Below are 19,501 nucleotides of genomic sequence, written 5' to 3' on the forward strand. Positions count from 1 at the left end.
GCTATCCAACCTTGGCTTCACAGACTCTGTCCTCTCCTGGTTCTCCTCTTATCTCTCCGGCCGTTCATTCTCAGTCTCTTTTGCTGGCTCCTCTTCCCCCTCCCATTCCCTTACTGTAGAAGTTCCTCAAGCGTCTGTTGTTGGTCCCCTTCTGTTCTCTATCTACACCCACTCCCTTGGTGAACTTAATCTCTCCCATGGCTTCAGCTATTATCTCTACACTGATGACACCCAAATCCACTTATCTGCCCCTGCTCTCTTTCCCTCCCTTCAGGCTCGGGTCTCCTCCTGCCTTCAAGACATTTCCATCTGGATGTCTGCCCACCACCAAAACTCAGTATGTCCAAGACTGAGCTCATCTTCCCTCCCAAACCCTGCACTCTCCCTGACTTTCCCATCACTGTTTACAGCACTACCATCCTTCCCGTCTCACAATCCCACAACCTTGGTGTCATCCTCGGCTCTGCTGTCTCGTTCACCCCTCACATCCAAGCCGTCACCAAAACCTGCCGGCCTCACCTCTGCAACATTGTCAAGATCCGCCCTCTCCTCTCCATCCAAACCGCTGCCCTGCTGGTTCAATGACTCATCCTATCCCGACTGGATTACTGCATCAGCCTCCTCTCTGATTTCCCATCCTCCTGTCTCTCCCCACTTCAATCTATACTTCATGCTATTGCCCAGATCATCTCTGTACAGAAACGCTCTGGGCATGTTACTCCCCTCCTCAAAGTCTCCAGTGGCTACCAATCAACCTACGCATCAGGCAAAGTCTCCTCATTCTCGGCTTCAAGGCTCTCCATCACCACTCCTTACCTCACTTCGCTTCTTTCCTTCTACAGCCCAGCCCGCACCCTCTGCTCCACTGTTGATAACCTCCTCACAGTGCCTCGTTCTCGCTGTCCTGCCGTCGACCCCCGGCCCATGTCCTTCCTCTTGCCTGGAATGCCCTCCCTCCACACATCCGCCAAGCTAGCTCTCTTCCTCCCTTCAAAACCCTACTGAGATCTCACCTCCTCCAGGAGGCTTTCCCAGACTGTTCCCCCTCCTTCATGTCCCCCTCTTCCCCCTCCCCTCTGCCTTGCCTCCTTCCCCTCCTCACAGTACCTGTATATATGTTTGTACATATTTATTACTCTATTTTACTTGTACATATTTACAATTCTGTTCATTTTATTTTGTTAATATGTTTTGCTTTGTTGTCTGTCTCCCCCTTCTAGACTTTGAGCGCGCTGTTGGGTAGGGACCGTCTCTATATGTTGCCAACTTGTACTTCCCAAGCGCTTAGTACAGTGCTCTGCACACATTAAGCGCTCAATAAATACGATTGAATGAATGAAATGAATGAACTACCTGGCATATAATAATTCCTTGGCGATACCATAAAACAAACAACAAAAATGAAACCCATGTTTACACCAAACTGATTCCATTTGTTCACAAATCTGCATTCACACTTGTAGTCACACAAAAACAAGCATACCTAATCATTCATCTAGTCCTTTCCTAAAGCATCGCTCAGCCTACATGGCTCCTCTCCTCAACCTACATGGCTCCTCTCCTCAACCTCCTCTCATGACAAGTTGTGTCTTTTCACAAGCAACGAAAACTCACAATTGGCTTGAAGGCTCTCCACCCTATGACTGCACTTCATCCCCCTTCCATCGTTCAATTCGTCTTCTCAGTTCTCAAAGCAAGTTTCTAATTGTTACTCATTATCATCTCTCCATTTCTATCCTAGCCTGGAACACCTTCCCTTATCCACTCAAAATCAGAGAGAACACAGTTCTTTCCGAATTCAGAGCACTGCTAAGATCCCCCCTCCTCCAACCAGCTTTCCTGATTCATTGTCCAGCTCTCTAAACCTACTTCACCTACCTCGAGCGCGACACAACCCATTTCCATCCTCATTCAATGACGAAAGCATGGGTCCAGGAGTTCTCGTCTTGACTGTGAACTCCTTGAAGGCAGCCTACACATCTACCAGCTCTGTTCTATTGTACTCTCCCAAGCATAGCTTAGAGGGAGTCAGAGGCCTAGGGTGCTAATTCTTCCTCTGTCCCTTTACTGCTGTGGGACCTTGGTCAAGTCGCTTAACTTCTCTGGACCTCAGTTTCCTCATCTGTAAAATGGCATGCAATAATTGCATATTCAACTTTCCATTCTCTCTTTCCTTCTAGAAGGTGCAGGAAATGTGTCTTTTATGGTGTTCTAAAGTGTATAGACCATGGGCTTGGCATTCAGAAGGAATCAGAAGGACCTGGGCTGTAATTCCGGCTCCGCCTCATGTCAGCTGTGTGACCATGGGCAAGTCATTTAACTTCTCTGAGCCTCGGGTACCTCATCTGTAAAATGGAGGTTAAAACGTTGAGCCCCATGTGGAACAAGGACTGTGCTTAACTTGTATCTACACCAGCCCTTAGGACAATGTTTGGGACAGAGTAAGAGCTAACAAATACTGCTATTATTATTATTATTATTCTCCCAAGGACTTAGTGCACACAGTAAGGACTCAATAACTATGATTCAAGATTGATTGATAGTAACATATTGTGTCAACCTAGCCTGGTGGAGTGGAAGGTTCTTGAGGTCAGAAATTACAACCTTTCCCACTATTGGACTCCTTCGAACATTTGGGAATAACTCTTACAAGGGGCAATTTCTGATACTGCTGGTGGCGGTCCAAAGCCGGTCGCACTCTCTCAGACCTACTTGTCATTTACTCACTTCAAGGGATTCTGGGAACCACTAAAGGCCGAAGTGACTGTCCGTGACACTGTGCTGGAGCACCGTATCCCGGTTGGTGGTTGGCATGGTAGCGAGGTTTGAGGAGGAAGGAGGAGACTTGTGTAATGGTTCGTGGTTACTGAACTGGAAAACACGATTCCTCCTACAAGCCTAATCCAATCCAATCAATCAGCCATATTTATTGAGCGCTTACTGTGTGCAGAGCACTGTACTAAGCGCTTAGGAAGTACAAGTTGGCAACATATAGAGACAGTCCCTACAGAACAGTGGGCTCATAGTCTGGAAGGGGGAGACAGAGAACAAAACCAAACATATTATTATATACAATGAGTGTAAAACCAGAACTCTAGTGTTAATCTCATCCTCCCCAAATTAAGGGGGCCACAGAGTATTCCCGGCAAACGAAATACGTTGCTTTTCTCTGGATGAGACTGACGACGGCATCCCACCATGACCTCTGTCGTTCTGTACACAGCTGCTTACACACGGGCAAGGGCAAGCAGGGAGGCTGGTGTACGCTGAATTGAGAACTCGATTTCTCCCGCAATTGTAAGTGGCTGGTAAATACTACTCCAAGCAGAAATACTTCTAGATCTAATATACAAATTGACTCAGGAACATTGGTTTCCAGTCTTGAGGTCTCCTGGGGTAAGTGATGAAAGAGCTGCTTTAGCCACTTGCGGATCGCAGGTAAGGTGGACATTGAGTTCCACTGTAAGCCAAGCCAAGTGAGGTGTTGGAGACTGCCGTTGTGCATTCGAATGGCACCGATATCATATCTAGCCAGCTCAGTAGGATCCGGGGTCTGCACGCCGACGTTTCCAATATCATCGCTGCCCAGGAAAGATCTGTCCTTAGATGACATTGTTAAGCAAGACATCAAACAGAGCATATTGCCCGCTCTTATTGGCAAATGATTCCACAACTTCCTTGATGAAATCTTGCTTGCCGCGACTTACGTTTAACAGCATATTTCCTGACTGGCTGAGCCGATCACAGGCCATCGTTTCCAGCAAGTCTTGTCCCGCCTCATTGCCCTTTATGAGTTTGGTCTTTGGTCTTGGAACTTGAAATGCTATGAGATAGCACAGAGCTGCCAATTCGACCAGCGCTCTCCACTGCACCTCACTGTGCTGGGCCATTTTCAAGAGCAGAGTCCCGGCGTGCATTCAGAAGTGACCTCTCATTTCCAAGAAAGTGATCAAAAGCTCATCGGTCCCACTCTCAAAGGATTTCACGGACTGAAGGGCCGCGTCAAAGCTTTCCAGTAACCGTCGACTTTCTTGCACATCCCTTGTGGAAAGGGTAAGCAGTGTGAGGTTGGCGTAAGCCAGAAGTAAATCTTTATTAGTTGCTCGCCAGTTGCTTTTATTGGACTCCAGACACTGCAGAGATTCCAGATACTCCTTAAGTGTGTGAACGAGACACGAATTCCATTCCAAGCTTCTTCGCAATGATGTGCTTTTCTCTGCCGTTTGCCAATGAGACACAGCATCTTTCAGTCTTTTATTTGCTCGATACAACTCGATCAGTATGATGTTCACGTACACATCATCGGGTCTCACGTAGAGCTCCGACTGGATTAGGTCGAAAAGTTGATTCCATCCATCTTCACCTTTACAATCTAAAAGATGTTCCTTCATTCTGTAGACTGAGGTATTTCCAGGGAAACGTTTTGCAGCTCTCTCAACCCAGTACTTCGCTCTTCCATCGGCCGGGTAGTTTTTACACAGCAATTCTGCAATCTTCAGGACAAGATCTTTTTGTGTGGGATTTAATTCTACTGAACGCTTGTAGCATCCGACGGCTCTGTCTAGGTTTTCCTCTGCTTCATACAGTTGGCCCAGGAATTTATGGGCTTTGGGATCTAGCTCTTGCACATTAAGGTAATTCGATATGTACCTTTTAGCCAGGTCATATTCTTTGGCTTCATAATACATCTTAGCGAAAAGGAAACCTTTCATTGACTTCTCTCGAGGGGAGGGGGCGGCCCCCTGCGCTGACGTGATGTAACGCTCTACCTCGGCCTTGCTGCGCCAGATGGCGGCTGGGGGTAGGGGAGGGACCGGCCGATGCCGGCGGGACGCTCCCCACACCGGGATGCAGGCGCCGCCGGGGCCTCAGGGACGCGCGGGGCGGAGGGGGGGGACGTAATTAAGTCATCTGTGTTAGTGGCCCCGGCCTTGTTCCGAACCCAAATTAGGCCACATTCTGGCTCCCTCACTTCCATCCTCATCCTCGTCACCCCCCTTTCCCTTCATCTCACTTACCCCTGGTCACTCTCACCAAGGCAGCGTGGGGCTGGGGGTCGCTGACCTCGGCAGGGCTGGGCTGGTCCCCTCTTTCCCCTCAGACTCCTGGATTCGGTCAGCCAGGAAGGAACAGAGAGGAGCCCTCGATCCCTCTCTGCTCTCCTTCAGACCCTGAAAATCTCTCCAGACAGGGCCCCGTCCCTGTAGATAAAACAGGAGCTGCTCTGAGGGAGATAGATCCCTGGAGGGTGGTTCGGGGCCCTGCTGAGGGACCTCGTGGCCTGGACTAGCCACGCACCCTCTGGTCACTTGGTTTCTGAGGCTCCTGGGGGACAAGGGCCCGGTCTCTGCAACATCAGCGATGGTATCCGCCCTCGGGGTTCCCGTGGCAACAGCAGCATCTGAATCCCATCGTCCCACCGATTCCTGTTGTCAACGACAGTCTTTAGCCACCGTGATTTGAATAACCCTTGTCTAATTCAAAACCTGAGACACTCAATCTGTCAGTTAATCAGCCAATCGTAACTTGTTCTTTTGGTATTTGTGAAGCGCTTACTATATATCAGGCACTATATTAAGTGTTGGAGTATATACAAGCTAATCAGATTGGAAAGAGCCCACGTTTCCCGTTGGGCTCACATCTCAAACCATGTTTTACGGAAAAGGGAACTGAGACACGGAGAATTCAAGCGACACTGCCCAATGTGAAACAGCAGACCTGTGGTAAAACCGGGATCAGAACCCATGTCCATTTGAATCCCAGGCTCGTGCTCTATCCACTAGGCAACGCTGCTTCTTCTGATTAGTCCTGATTGAAACTCCGTTTTAAGTGCTGTTCATACTGGCTATATAAACTTTACTCTTGAATCAAGCGTTCATCCTCTTTCTCATCTTTCCCTTCTCTCCTTCCTCCTCTACGTAATTTACCCTTTGTCTATCTCCCCATTAGATCATAATCTCCTGGAGAGCAGGAACAATTCATTTCTCTTTTCACCTCTCCTGAGAGCTTACTACATTACTTTGTATTCAGAATAAGGTCAATAAATATCACTGGTAATAATAACAGTAATAATTATGGTCTTCGTTAAGCACTTAATTCTGTGTTAAACACTATTCTAAGTGCTGGAGTAGATTCAGGGTTATCAGGTTGGACAAAGTCCCTGTCCTACATGGGCCTCACAGTGCCAATAATAATGATGATGATGGCATTTATTAAGTGCTTAATATGTGCAAAGCACTGTTCTATAACCCATTTTGCAGATGAGGGAACTGAAGTAAAGTACCTTGCCCCTGTCACAGGGCAGACAAGTAGTGGAATTGAGATTAGAACCTGCGACCTCTGACTCCCAGGCCCGTGCTATGGATGGATGGATGGATGGATGGATAATAATAATGATGGCATTTATTAAGCGCTTACTATGTGTAAAGCACTGTTCTAAGCGCTGGGGAGGTTACAAGGTGATCGGGTTGTCCCACGGGGGGCTCACAGTCTAAATCTCCATTTTACAGATCAGGTAACTGAGGCACAGAGAAGTTAAATTACTTGCCCAAAGTCACACAGCTGACAATTGGCGGAGCATCCTCAACACGGCTCGGAAGATGAGCAAGTATGAGAAGAAGATGGAAATGAAGCAGACGACAGCTATAACTGCCCCAAAATTACAGTCATCATCAATCGTATTTATTGAGCGCTTACTGTGTGCAGAGCACTGTACTAAGCGCTTGGGAAGTACAAGTTGGCAACATATAGAGACAGTCCCTACCCAATAGTGGGCTCACAGTACACTCGCCTTGATGGCGATGTGCTTCTCGGAACAGGTGATCGTCACAGAAGGGGGACGTCACAGAACATCTGGGGGATGGTGCTGGACCCGCAGAAGGTCAGGGAGAACGTTCCTGCTGAGCACATTCCTGCAAACAGGCTCCCGCTGCGCCAGGAGGTAGTGGCCATCTTCCCGCAGGCCCCTTGAGCCATGAAGACCTCGTAGCTCAGGGAGAGGAAGATGGAAGCATAGCGGTTGTAGGACATCACCATGAAGACGGAGAGCTCTCAGCCGGCAAACCAGACCACGGAGAAGACCTGGACGGCACAGCCCGCTAGGCAGTTGGATATCTTGTTGGTCAGGGATTAGTGGGTGGTTTTGGAGATGGGGACGTAGATGTAGCAGAGGTAGAGGACGGACAGATTCCTGAGGATGACGTACATGGGGGAGTGGAGGCGCCAGTCGAAGGTGGTCACAGAGACGATGAGGAGATTCCCCGTCAGGGCCGCCAGGTAGACCAGAAGGAACAGCGCTGCCTGAACCAGCTGCAGCTCCCGGACCTCCGAGAATCCCAGCAGGAGGAATTCTGTCTTCACGGTGACATCGGTCATTTTCCAGGAATTGACGTTGACTGCCTAATGATATTTAGAAAAGATAGGGATTAGAATAATATTCCAGAGAAAAGTGCACAGGAGAGGAGATAATCTTTAGGTTGGAGGGAATCTCGGAGGTTTTATGGTCATTCTTCATGCTCACTATGTTCCAGACACCGTACTAAACACTGATAAGGTTGTTCATCTCCTCCAGGTATCCCGCCTTGGTTCAGGACGGTACTGAAACCATTCCTGACTCCTAGAAGTCTATTCCATTTGCAAACATCTGCAAAGATTGTGTTCACATAATTCTACGTAATTGGAGTAGCAGCACAGCCCACTGGGAAGAGGATGGTCCTGGGAGTCTAGGGGACGTTGCTCTTAATCCCGACTCTGCCACGTACCTGCTGGGCGACCTCGGGCAAATAACTTAAATTTTCTGTTCCTCGGTTTCCTCATCTACAAAATCAATCAATCAATCAATCAATCAATCAATCAATCGCATTTATTGAGCACTTACAGTGTGCAGAGCACTGTACTAAGCGCTGGGGAAGTACAAGTTGTCAACATATAGAGACGGTCCCTACCCAACAGTGGGCTCACAGTCTGGAAGGGGGAGACAGAGGACAAAACAAAATATGTTAACAAAATTAAAGAAATAGAATAGATATGTACAAGTAAAATAAATAAATAAATAGAGTGATAAATGCGTACAAACATATATACATATATACAGGTGCTGTGGGGAAGGGAAGGAGGGAAGGCGGGTGGGTGGAGAGGGGGAGGAGGGGGAGAGGAAGGAGGGAGCTCAGTCTGGGAAGGCCTCCTGGAGGAGGTGAGCTCTCAGTATGGCCTTGAAGGGAGGAAGAGAGCTAGCTTGGCGGATGAGGGGAGGGAGGGCATTCCAGGCCACGGGGATGACGTGGGCCGGGGGTCGACGGTGGGACAGGCGAGAACGAGGCACGGTGATGAGATTAGCGGCAGAGGAGCAGAGGGTGAGGGCTAGGCTGTAGAAGGAGAGAAGGGAGGTGAGGTAGGAAGGGGCGAGGTGACGGAGAGCCTTGAAGCCGGGGGTGAGGAGTTTCTGCGTGATGCACAGGTTGATTGGTAGCCACTGGAGATTTTTGAGGAGGGGAGTAACATGCCCAGAGCGTTTCTGGACAAAGACAATCCGGGCAGAGGGGTGAAGTATGGATTGAAGTGGGGAGAGACGAGAGGAAGGGAGATCGGAGAGGAGGCTGATACAGTAGTCCAGAAGGGATAGGATGAGAGCTTGAACGGGCAGGGTAGCCGTTTGGATGGAGAGGAAAGGGCGGATCTTGGCAATGTTGCGGAGCTGAGACCGGCAGGATTTGGTGACGGCTTGGATGTGACGGGTGAACGAGAGATCGGAGTCGAGGATGACACCAAGGTTGCGGGCTTGTGAGACGGGAAGGATGGTAGTGCCGTCAGCAGAGATGGAAAAGTCAGGGAGAGGGCAAGGTTTGGGAGGGAAGACAAGGAGTTCAGTCTTGGACATGAGTTTTAGGTGGTGGGCAGACATCCAGATGGAGATGTCCTGAAGGCAGGAGGAGATGCGAGCCTGGAGGGAAGGGGAGAGAGCAGGGGCAGAGATGTAGATTTGGGTGTCATCAGCGTAGAGATGATAGTTGAAGCCGTGGGAGCGAATGAGGTCACCAAGTGAGTTTAGATCGAGAACAGAAGGGGACCAAGAACTGAACCCTGAGGAACCACCACAGTAAGGGAATGGGAGGGGGAGGAGGAGCCTGCAAAAGAGACTGAAAATGAAGGACCGGAGAGATAAGAGGAGAACCAGGAGAGGACGGAGTCTGTGAAGCCAAGGTCGGATAGCGTGTTGAGGGGAAGGGGGTGGTCCACAGTGTCGAAGGCAGCTGAGAGGTCGAGGAGGATTAGGATAGAGTATGAGCCGTTGGATTTGGCAAACAGGAGGTCATTGGTGACCTTTGAGAGGGCAGTTTCTGTGGAATGTAGGGGACGGAAGCTAGACTGGACAGGGTCGAGGAGAGAGTTGGTGTTGAGGGACTCGAGGCAGCGCGTGTAGACCACTCGTTCGAGGAGTTTGGAACGTAATGGTAGGAGGGATGTGGGGCGATACCTAGAAGGTGAGGTGGGGTCAAGAGAGGGTTTTTTTTAGGATGGGAGAGACAAGGGCATGTTTGAAGGCAGAGGGGAAGGAACCAGTGGAGAGTGAGTGGTTGAAGATGGAAGTTAAGGAGGGGAGAAGGGACGGAGCGAGAGATTTCCTGAGATGAGAGAGAATGGGTTCAGAAGCACAGGTGGCCAGAGTAGCACTTGAGAGGAGGGAGGAGAGCTCCTCTGAGGATACTGCTGGGAAGGATGGGAGAGTAGCGGAGAGCGTTGAGAGCCGGGGGGGGTTGGAGAAGGGCGGGGCAGTAACTTTGGGGAGTTCCGACCTGATGGATTCAATTTTATTAGTGAAGTAGGAAGCCAGATCGTTGGGGGTGAGGGAAGTAGGAGGGGGAGGAACCGGGGGCCTGAGAAGGGAGTTGAATGTACGGAAGAGCCGACGGGGATGATAGGCATGGGTGTCAATAAGGGAGGAGAAATAGTTTTGTCTCGCAGAGGTGAGGGCTGAGTTAGGCAGGAAAGCATAAACTTGAAGTGAACGAGATTGGCATGGTGTTTAGACTTTCGCCAGCAACGTTCGGCAGCTCGAGCATAAGAGCGAAGGAGGCGGACAGTTGCAGTGATCCAGGGCTGTGGGTTAGTGGTACTAGAGCGGCGAAGGGAAATGGGAGCGAGTGAGTCTAGCTGAGTAGAAAGGGAAGATTTGAGAGCAGTAATCTGATCATCAAGATTGGTTAGAGAGGAGATGGAGGCGAGATGGGGAGTGAGGCACTCAGAAAGATGGATGGAGTCAAGAGAGCGGAGATCTATGTGAGAGAGTAATATGGATTTACAGGGGAAAGGAGTGTGAGTGAGGAGACAGGTGAGAAAGTTATGATCAGAGAGAGGGATTTCAGAGTTGGTGAGGGTGGACACAGTGCAGCGGTAGGAGATGATGAGGTCCAGGGTGTGACCAAGTTGGTGAGTGGGTGAGGTGGGGTGGAGCAAAAGTTTGGCAGGGTCAAGGAGAGATAGAAGGCGGGAGGCAGAGGAGTCACCAGGGATATCCATGTGGATGTTGAAGTCTCCGAGGATCAGAGTGGCATGGAAAAGGAGAGAAGGAAGGTGAGGAAGGGGTCAGAATCTTTAAAGAAGTTGGAGGTGGGGCCAGGGGAGCAGTAGATGACGGCTGCAAGAATCTTGATGGGTTGGTAGAGGAGAATAATGTGGGCTTTCAAAGGAAGGCAAGGAAAGGGAAGGGAGAGGAGAGAGAGTGCGAAAGTGACATTGGGGGGGCGAGAAGGAAACCGACACCACCTCATTTTCCGGTGAGTCTGGGGGAGTGGAAGAAGAAGAGGCCTCCACTGGAGAGAGCAGTAGAAGAGACCGTGTCGTCCGGAGACAGCCATGTTTCAGTTAGGGCGATGAGGAGTTGAGAGCTGGAAAGGAATAGGTCCAGGATGAAAGGGATCTTACTTATAACGGAGTGGGGGTTCCAGAGGCCACACTTGGCAGTAGCTGTCGAGGGAGGGGAGGGAGGGGGAAGGGTGCGAGGGGTGGGAGTGTTTGGTTTGGGATGAATTGACGAGGGCCTAGGCGGGGAGATTCGGAAGAGGGGTGGCGATGGGAAAGGAAAACTGGGATGGGGTTGGGGGCGGAGAGGAGAGGAGGGAGGGGGCTGGGAGGAAAGAGTGGAAGATTGGCGCTGGGACAGAGGGATCCTTGGTAGGGGGTGAGGGGGGAGTGGTCTTGGTGGGGGAAAGGGAGGGAAAAAGATGGGTGGGAGAGGGGAAGGGGAAGGTGAGGAAAGGGAAAGACAGTTGGAAGCAAGAGAATTGAAAGTTCACGGTGAGGTCAGCAGGCCGAGTGACAGTACAGCGGGAGGTTAACAATTGAAATGCCGAAGCGATAAAACAGTAGCAATGATATAAATAGGCGATGACATCACAGGGGGTAGTTAACGATTAATATGCAATGGCAGTAATAAAATTGGCAGATAATGATGTCACAGAGAGCAGATACAAACTATTATGTTGTGGAGTGGGGTGGACCTGTTAAGGGGGGTCAGGGAGCAGAAATACCTGGGGAGAGGAGTGAACAGCCAAATAGCATGGGAGGGCTGAGTAGGTGCGAATGAGACTGTCGTTAATATAACTAGGTGATAACAAGGGCCTTTTTCCCGGGGACGGGGAGTCAGTCAAGTCTGGTCCCGGAAAAGGGGGGATGGGGGCACTTTAAGGAAGGTCGCTTAAGTTGGGGGGTGAGAGCAGGGGGCGTCTATGGGGGCGCTCTGAGGAGAGGATCCTTCCGGGAGCAGCAGGGGCCACGTGGTGGGATGGCGGGAGGGCCTCTCGGGAACGAGGGTTTAAGGGGTTTTAAAATGGGTTTTCAGACGGTGAGTCCCATGCGGGACAGGGACAATGTCCAATCTGATTATTTCATGTTTATTTCAGTACTGAGTATTGTGTTGGCACATGTTAAGCACTTAACAAATACCACAATTATTATTATTAAGAAAGAACAGGAAATTCCCTGTTATATCCTGGGCTTATATTGAAATTTCCCTTCCCGTCCCCTCACCTTCCCCTACTCCTCTCCGGAATCACTGGGCCTGTCATGGGCTGGGGAGCATCGACCTCTGCTGAGAGAGAGGCTCACTCCACCTCGTCGATCCTGGACGCTGGTGGGGGTGAGAGAAAGGTCTGGGTGAGGGGAGGGGGCTGTTAGTATCCTCCCTCCCCCTTTCTGCTTTCCAGACGGCTGTGCAGTCCCCTCAGACGATGGCCGAGTTATTTTCTGGGAGATTCCCCATGGGAGGATTGGCCCGGAGCTTGGCTGAGGCAGTTCACTGTCCGGGAAACTCAGAAGCCCGGAATCGTGGGCTGCTTGTGGTCGCAACCTAAATAATTTCCCAGTCTCACGTAGTTCCCACTCTGAAACTCGTTTCTAGAACAACAATAATGGACTCATCATCATTACGTTTTCATGATTAATAATTGGTCTTAGTTTCAACTCTGGAGATTGGAGATATATCAGGCCAAGACCGTGGACCACCCTAAATCAGCTCTCTCTCTCTTACCTACCCATTCTCTTCTCCCACTACACCCAGCTCATACTCTCCAATCCCCCCAGACATTCTTACCATGTCTCGTTCTGAACTTCCCTGCCTACAACTCTTGGATTGTACCCTTCCTCTTGCCTGGTGAGCCCTACCTCCTTCAAACATGCCAAGCCTCATTTCTCCCCATTTACAAATCCCTCTTGGAAGCCCAACTCATCCAGGAGGATTTTCCAATGAAATTTCATTTTCCCATTTATCATTTTAGATCCCAGGTATTCACAAGCACCTGTCAAACTTCGGTAAAGTGCACGTGCCTTATTTGCAAGAATATATCTTGCCCTCCTGTTGTACTTTAATTTGATTGACATAATGCATAAACATTGAAATACATAAAACAATTTCCTTTCCTCTCCACCCAAACTGCTACCACATTAATCCAATCACGTATCCTGTCCCACCTTGATGATTGCATCAGCCTCCTTGCTTACTCCCCTGCCTCATGTTTCTCTCCATTCCGGTTCATACTTCACTCTGCTGCCCTGATCATTTTACTAAAAAAATGTTCAGGCCATGTTTCCCCACTACTCATGAACCGTCACTGGTTTCGGATTCCATCTACACATCAAGCAGAATCTCCTTATCATTGGTTTTAAAGCACTCAATCAGCTTGCCCCTTCCTACTTCACTTCACTGCTGCGACCCAGCCTGCATACCTCACTCATCTAGTGCTAACCTACTTACTGTACCACGACTTAGTCTATTTAACTGCCTACCCATCAACTACATCCTGTCTCTGAGCTGGAATGCCCTTCGTCTTCATATGCGATGGATGATCACTCTCCCCACTTTCAAAGCCTTATTGAAGGCACAGCTCCTCTAAAACGCCTTCACTGAATATGCCCTGATTTCCTTTTCTCTCACTCCTTTCTGTGCCATCCTGATTTGCTCCCTTCTTTCATCCAGCCCCACAGCACTTATACTCATATCCAGTATTTATTTATATTAACGTCTGTCTCCCCCTCTAGCCTGTAAGCTCGTTGTGGACAGGGAAAGCATCTTTCATACTGTATCATTGTACTCTCCTACGCACCTAACACACTGTTCTGCGCACAATAAGCACTCAATAAATGCAAATGAGCAACTGACCGACTGATTTGTATTGTATCTACTCTAGCACTTAGTAGTACGTCTTGCACATACTAAGCACTTAACAAATTACAAAAGAAAGAAGACATGCATGTTCTGGCCTCCAGAAGTTCACAACTTAGTGAAGAGAGTTAACACCAGTGAATCTCCTCAGAGAACGAGAGGATATTACAGAGAGGGGTGCCAATGCCAGGATGAAGTAGGTCCATTACTAACTGAATATACTATTGGTAATCTATGTATAGGTAAGAATTGGGAGTGTAAAATCATATATCGGTATGAAGGGTAACTGCTGATCTGATACAGTTGAACTGTTGTCAGTTGTTTGGGGCAGACGTCCAGGAATTGGGGAAAAGACAACCGTGTCTCTTGGGTCTTGGTACCCTCTTCTATACCTCCTGTCTCTGGCCCTGCTCACCCCACCTCATCAAATAATCGGTCAATCAATCCATGGTCTTTACTGAGCGATTACTGTGTGCAGAGCACCGTACTAAGTGCCTGGGATTACACAGTAATACAGAGATGGTAGACAGGTTTTCTGTCCACAGTGAGCTTACAGGCTAGAGGGGGATAGAGACCTTAATCGATCGATAACTCTAGACTGTGAGCCCGCTGTTGGGTAGGGACCGTCTGTATATGTTGCCAACTTGTACTTCCCAAGCGCTTAGTACAGTGCTCTGCACACAATAAGCCCTCGATAAATACTATTGAATGAAAGATAATTCAATCAATGGTGTTTACTGAGCACTTTCCATGTACAGAGCACTGTAATAGGTTCTTGGGAGAGTACAGTATAACTGAGTTGGCAGACACATTCCCTGCCCACAATAAGCTTACAATCTAGAGGAGGATACAGATGTTAATCAATCAGACAAGTTAGCAATGGTATTTAATGAGCACTTACTCTGTGTGGAGCACTGTACAAAGCAATCGATCAATCAATGGTATTTACTGAGTGCTTACTAAGTGCAGAGCACTGTAGTAAGCACTTGGGAGAGTAGAATATAACTGAGTTGGTAGACATATTCCCTCTTCACAGTTAGCTTACAAGTCTAGAGAAGAAGCGTGGCTCAGTGGAAAGAGCACGGGTTTAGCAGTCAGACGTCATGGATTCAAATCCCGCTAATGTGGATTAAGATTGTGAGCTCCACCTGGGACAATCCGATCACCTTTTATCCTCCCCAGCGCTTAGAACAGTGCTTTACACATTGTAAGCACTTAACAAATACCAAAATTATTATTATATTATTAGAGCAATATACTTAAAAGTCTAGAGAAGGATTCAGATATTAATCAATCAATCAGACAATCAGTCAATGGATTTACTGAGCACTTATTCTGTGTGGAGCACTGTCTAAAGGAAACGATCAAGAAGCGGTATTTATTGAATGCTTATTATGTGCACAGCATGGTACTAAGTGCTTGGAAGAGTACAGTACAATAAAGTTCGTCGACATGTTCCCTGCCCGCATAGAGTTTACAATCTACAGGAGTACCTTGCATTTTTCCCATACGGGATCAAGGAAAGTTCTCTAAATCCTGAACATGAATAAGGGCCTTCTCAGCCACAGCAGCACACATAGGAAAACCTTCCCTGTTGGGACTCTGTCTTTAGACCTGAAGGATGGCTGCAAATCTGGACAAATCCTTGGAAATCCTAATGAGAACGGTTGGGATCACTGGAATGGAGAAGCACACATTTTATTCTAGAGAGGGAGCTGGGAGAGTGTACCCTTTAGGACCCTCCCGAGGGCAGATTTCACATCTTTATTCTTTACGCTATAGAAGAGGGGTTGAGGGCTGGGGGCACCACTGTGCAGGTAGAAAGCGAACGCCAGCAGGTCCCGCCTCGAGGGGGTGTCCGAGGGCGGTTTGAGGTAAACGAAAGTCCCGGTAGAAAAAAAAAGTAATGACGACAGTGAGGTGAGGTAGGCAGGTGGAGAAGTCTTTGGCCTCGCCCTCAGTTGCCGTCGTCCTCAGCACAGCCCAGGAAATGAGGATGCATGAGATGACGTTGGGCACGAAGCAGACGACGACTAACTGTTATCATGCCCAAGCCCGTGACAACATGGTCCTCGAAGCGGGAGATCATCAGCATAGCGGGGACGTCACAGACGAACTGGGGGACAATGGTAGACCTGCAGAAGGACATGGAGAAGGTCGAAGATGAAAACAAGACCCCATTCAGTCCTCCGTTGAGCCATGAGGCGGCAACCATCTTCCCACAGGCACCTTGATCCATGATGACGTTGTAGTGCAAGGGGAGGCAGATGGCGGCGTAGCGGTCGTAGGACATCGCCATGAGGACGAAATACTCAGAAGCCATAAACCAGATCCATATAAAAAACTGACCGATGCAGCCTAGGAAGGAGAGGGAGTTATCATTGCCTAGGGAGTTGTGTATGGATTTGAGGAGGATGACAGAGTTGAGGCAGAGGTCGAGTCCAGATGAGGTAACCGACAGATTCCTGAGGACGAAGAACATGGGGTTGTGGAGGGGCTGGTAGAGGGTGGTTATGGGGGCGATGAGGAGATTTACTGTCAGGACCGCCAGGAGAAACAGCGCAACGCTGACCAGCTGCAGCTCCCGAACTTTATCATTATCATCATCAATCGTATTTATTGAGCGCTTACTGTGTGCAGAGCACTGTACTAAGCGCTTGGGAAGTACAAGTTGGCAACATATAGAGATAGTCCCTACCCAATAGTGGGCTCACAGTCTAAAGGGGGGAGACAGAGAACAAACCCAAACATACTAACAAAATAAAATAAATAGAATAGATATGTACAAGTAAAATAAATAAATAAATACAGTAATAAATATGTACAAACACATATACATATATACAGGTGCTGTGGGGAAGGGAAGGAGGTAAGATGGGGGGATGGGGAGGGGGACGAGGGGGAGAGGAAGGAAGGGGGTCAGTCTGGGAAGGCCTCCTGGAGGAGGTGAGCTCTCAGTAGGGCTTTGAAGGGAGGAAGAGAGGTACCTTGGCGGATGGGCAGAGGGAGGGCATTCCAGGCCCGGGGGATGACGTGGGCCGGGGGTCGATGGCGGGACAGGCGAGAACGAGGTACGGGGAGGAGATTAGCGGCAGAGGAGCAGAGGGTGCGGGGTGGGCTGTAGAAGGAGAGAATGGAGGTGAGGTAGGAGGGGGCGAGGTGATGGACAGCCTTGAAGCCCAGGGTGAGGAGTTTCTGCCTGATGCGCAGATTGATTGGTAGTCACTGGAGATTTTTGAGGAGGGGAGTAACATGCCCAGAGCGTTTCTGGCAAAGACAATCCGGGCAGCAGCATGAAGTATGGATTGAAGTGGGGAGAGACACGAGGATGGGAGATCAGAGAGAAGGCTGATGCAGTAGTCCAGACGGGATAGGATGAGAGCTTGAATGAGCAGGGTAGTGGTATGGATGGAGAGGAAAGGGCGGATCTTGACAATCACAGCAGCAGGAATTCTGTCTTCACAGTGACACTGGTCATTTTCTGGAAATTGACATTGACTGCCTAAGGACACTTAGAAAAGGGAGGCAGATTCAAATACGAACGTAAATAAGAATCCAGAGAAAAGTGCACAAAGGAGAAAATCTTGGTGTTGGAGGGAAATCTCAGATTTTGGGTTTTTTATAGTATTTGCTTAGTTCTTACTACGTACCAAGCACTGTATTAAGTTCTAGGATAGTTACAAGCTAATCACGGTGTTCATCTCGCTCAGTGTACCTGCCTCTGTTCAGGTCAACACAGAAACCATTCCTGACTCCTAGGTGTCTATTTCATTGCAAATATCTGCAAGGATAGTAGTCACCTAATTCCAAACCATTTGAGAAGCAGCGCAGACTAGTGGAAAGAGCTCGGACCTGGGAATCAGAGGACCTGGTTTTTCATCTCCGCTCTGCCATTTACCTGCTGTGTGACCTTGGGCACGTTACTTCACTTCTCTGGACCTCAGTTTCCACATTTTCAAAATGGGGATTCAGTACCTGTTCTCCCTCCTATTTAGATTGTGAGGTCCATGAGGGACTTGATTAACTTGTATCTACACCAGCACTTACTACAGTGCTTATCAGGTAGTACATTCTTAATAAATACCATTGTTATCATTATTATTGTTGTTATTATGAACTAGTCAGATTCCTCCCTATCTTTTTATGCCTATCCAGTAGCTCCTCTTCCTTTCATATCTATTCGTCTCACCTTCTATTCCCCAACATATTCTTTTAATTCATCCCTGGCCAATCTTCTAGCTCTGTCTCACTCTTATTACTCCCACGTCTCTCCCCTCGTGCTGTTCCCCCACCTTAGAACCCCCACCCGTTCAAAAAATAATTATGGTGTTTGCTAAGCGCTTACTATGTGTGAGTTACTGTACTAAGCGCCGGGGTGGATACAGGCAAATTGGGTTTGTCCCACGTGGGGCTCACAGTCTCAACCTCCATTTCCCAGATGAGGGAACTGAAGGTCCAGAGAAGTGAAGTGACTTGTCCAAGATCACACAGCAGACAAGTAGCAGATCCGGGATTAGGACCCATGACCTTCTGACTCTCCGACTCGTGGTTTATCCACTCCGCCATGCTGCTCGTCCTGGCAGACCACAATCCTTCCACGTTCCAATTCCCACACAAGAGCCCGTCTCCTCCAACGAGCTTTTCACAGTTAACTCTCAGGCAGACAAACCCATCCATCTCTACCCATCATGGACCGACTGATACTCCTCCTAGGCATGTATATTGTTCACTCCATTGCACCACTACCTCTCTAGTTTGCTCTTCTGTAAATACTTCTATGTCTACCTCCCCTTTCCTTTATTTTTATTAATGTCTGCTTCCCCCTTTTGACCGTAAGCTTGTGAGCAGGCAACATGCCTAGAAGCTCTGCTCTATTGTAATTTTCCAAGTGCTTTAGAACAGTACTCTACACCCCAATCAGGGCTCAATAAATACCACTGATTGATTGATCACAGTATAAAGCTCTTTTGTGTGCAGGGAATGTGTCATTACTGGTCTTATGCTTCCGATAGGCCAACACTTAATTATGACTTCCTCCTTATCCCTAAACCTGTCACAAACGAGAAGACAACATTAATCAATCAGTGATAATTATTTATTATTCTGCATTTACAGTACAGAACACTGTACTAAGAACTTGGGAGAATACAATACCACATGGCTGGCAGAGAAGCTCCCTGCCCATATGCAAACAATTAATCAATCAATGGTATTTACTGAGTGCTTTCTGTGTGCAGAGCACTGGACTAAGTGATTGGGAGAACACAATACTACGGAGTCGGTAGACACGTTCCCTACCCACATTCAATCAGTCGATAGTATTTATTGAGTGCTTACTCTGTGCAGAGCACTGTACTCAGCGCTTGGGAGAGAACAATACAACAAAATTGGTAAATTCTTTCCTACCCACAGTAAGCTGTCAGTCTAGAGACCACTTTAACTAATTTCTATCCCTCACCGTATGCTCAAACCTGCTCCTTTTCCTTACTTTACAATTTGCAAATCAATAAGATACCTAGAGTCTTTTATAAGCACTAGAATAAGAATAGATATATTAACATACAATATAGATAATATAATAACAACAATTATGGTATTTGTTAAGTGCGTACTATGTGTCAAGCATTATAAGTCCTGGGGTACATGGAAGATTATTAGGTCCCTTTTAGGGCCCCAGTCTCAGGAGGGAGGGAGAACTGGTGGTTGAATTCCCCATTTTGCTCCTACTGTAAGCCAAGCACTGGGATACGTACGTTGGGACAGAGTCTCTGGTCTGCTTGAGGCTTACAGTCTACGATAGAGGGAGAGTAAAAATGAAATCCTTGTCTTGGAGGAGTTTACAATATA

At 48.3% G+C, this 19,501-nt stretch overlaps 1 pseudogene; it reads right to left on the bottom strand.

Annotated features, from left to right (window-relative positions):
* Window positions 1-3,106: 3,106 nt before the first annotated feature.
* On the bottom strand, window positions 3,107-6,975 carry LOC119921356 (annotated as a pseudogene).
* Window positions 6,976-19,501: the final 12,526 nt, after the last annotated feature.

The sequence above is a fragment of the Tachyglossus aculeatus genome (assembly GCF_015852505.1).
Source record: "Tachyglossus aculeatus isolate mTacAcu1 chromosome 12 unlocalized genomic scaffold, mTacAcu1.pri SUPER_6_unloc_2, whole genome shotgun sequence".
Taxonomy (NCBI): Eukaryota; Metazoa; Chordata; class Mammalia; order Monotremata; family Tachyglossidae; genus Tachyglossus; species Tachyglossus aculeatus.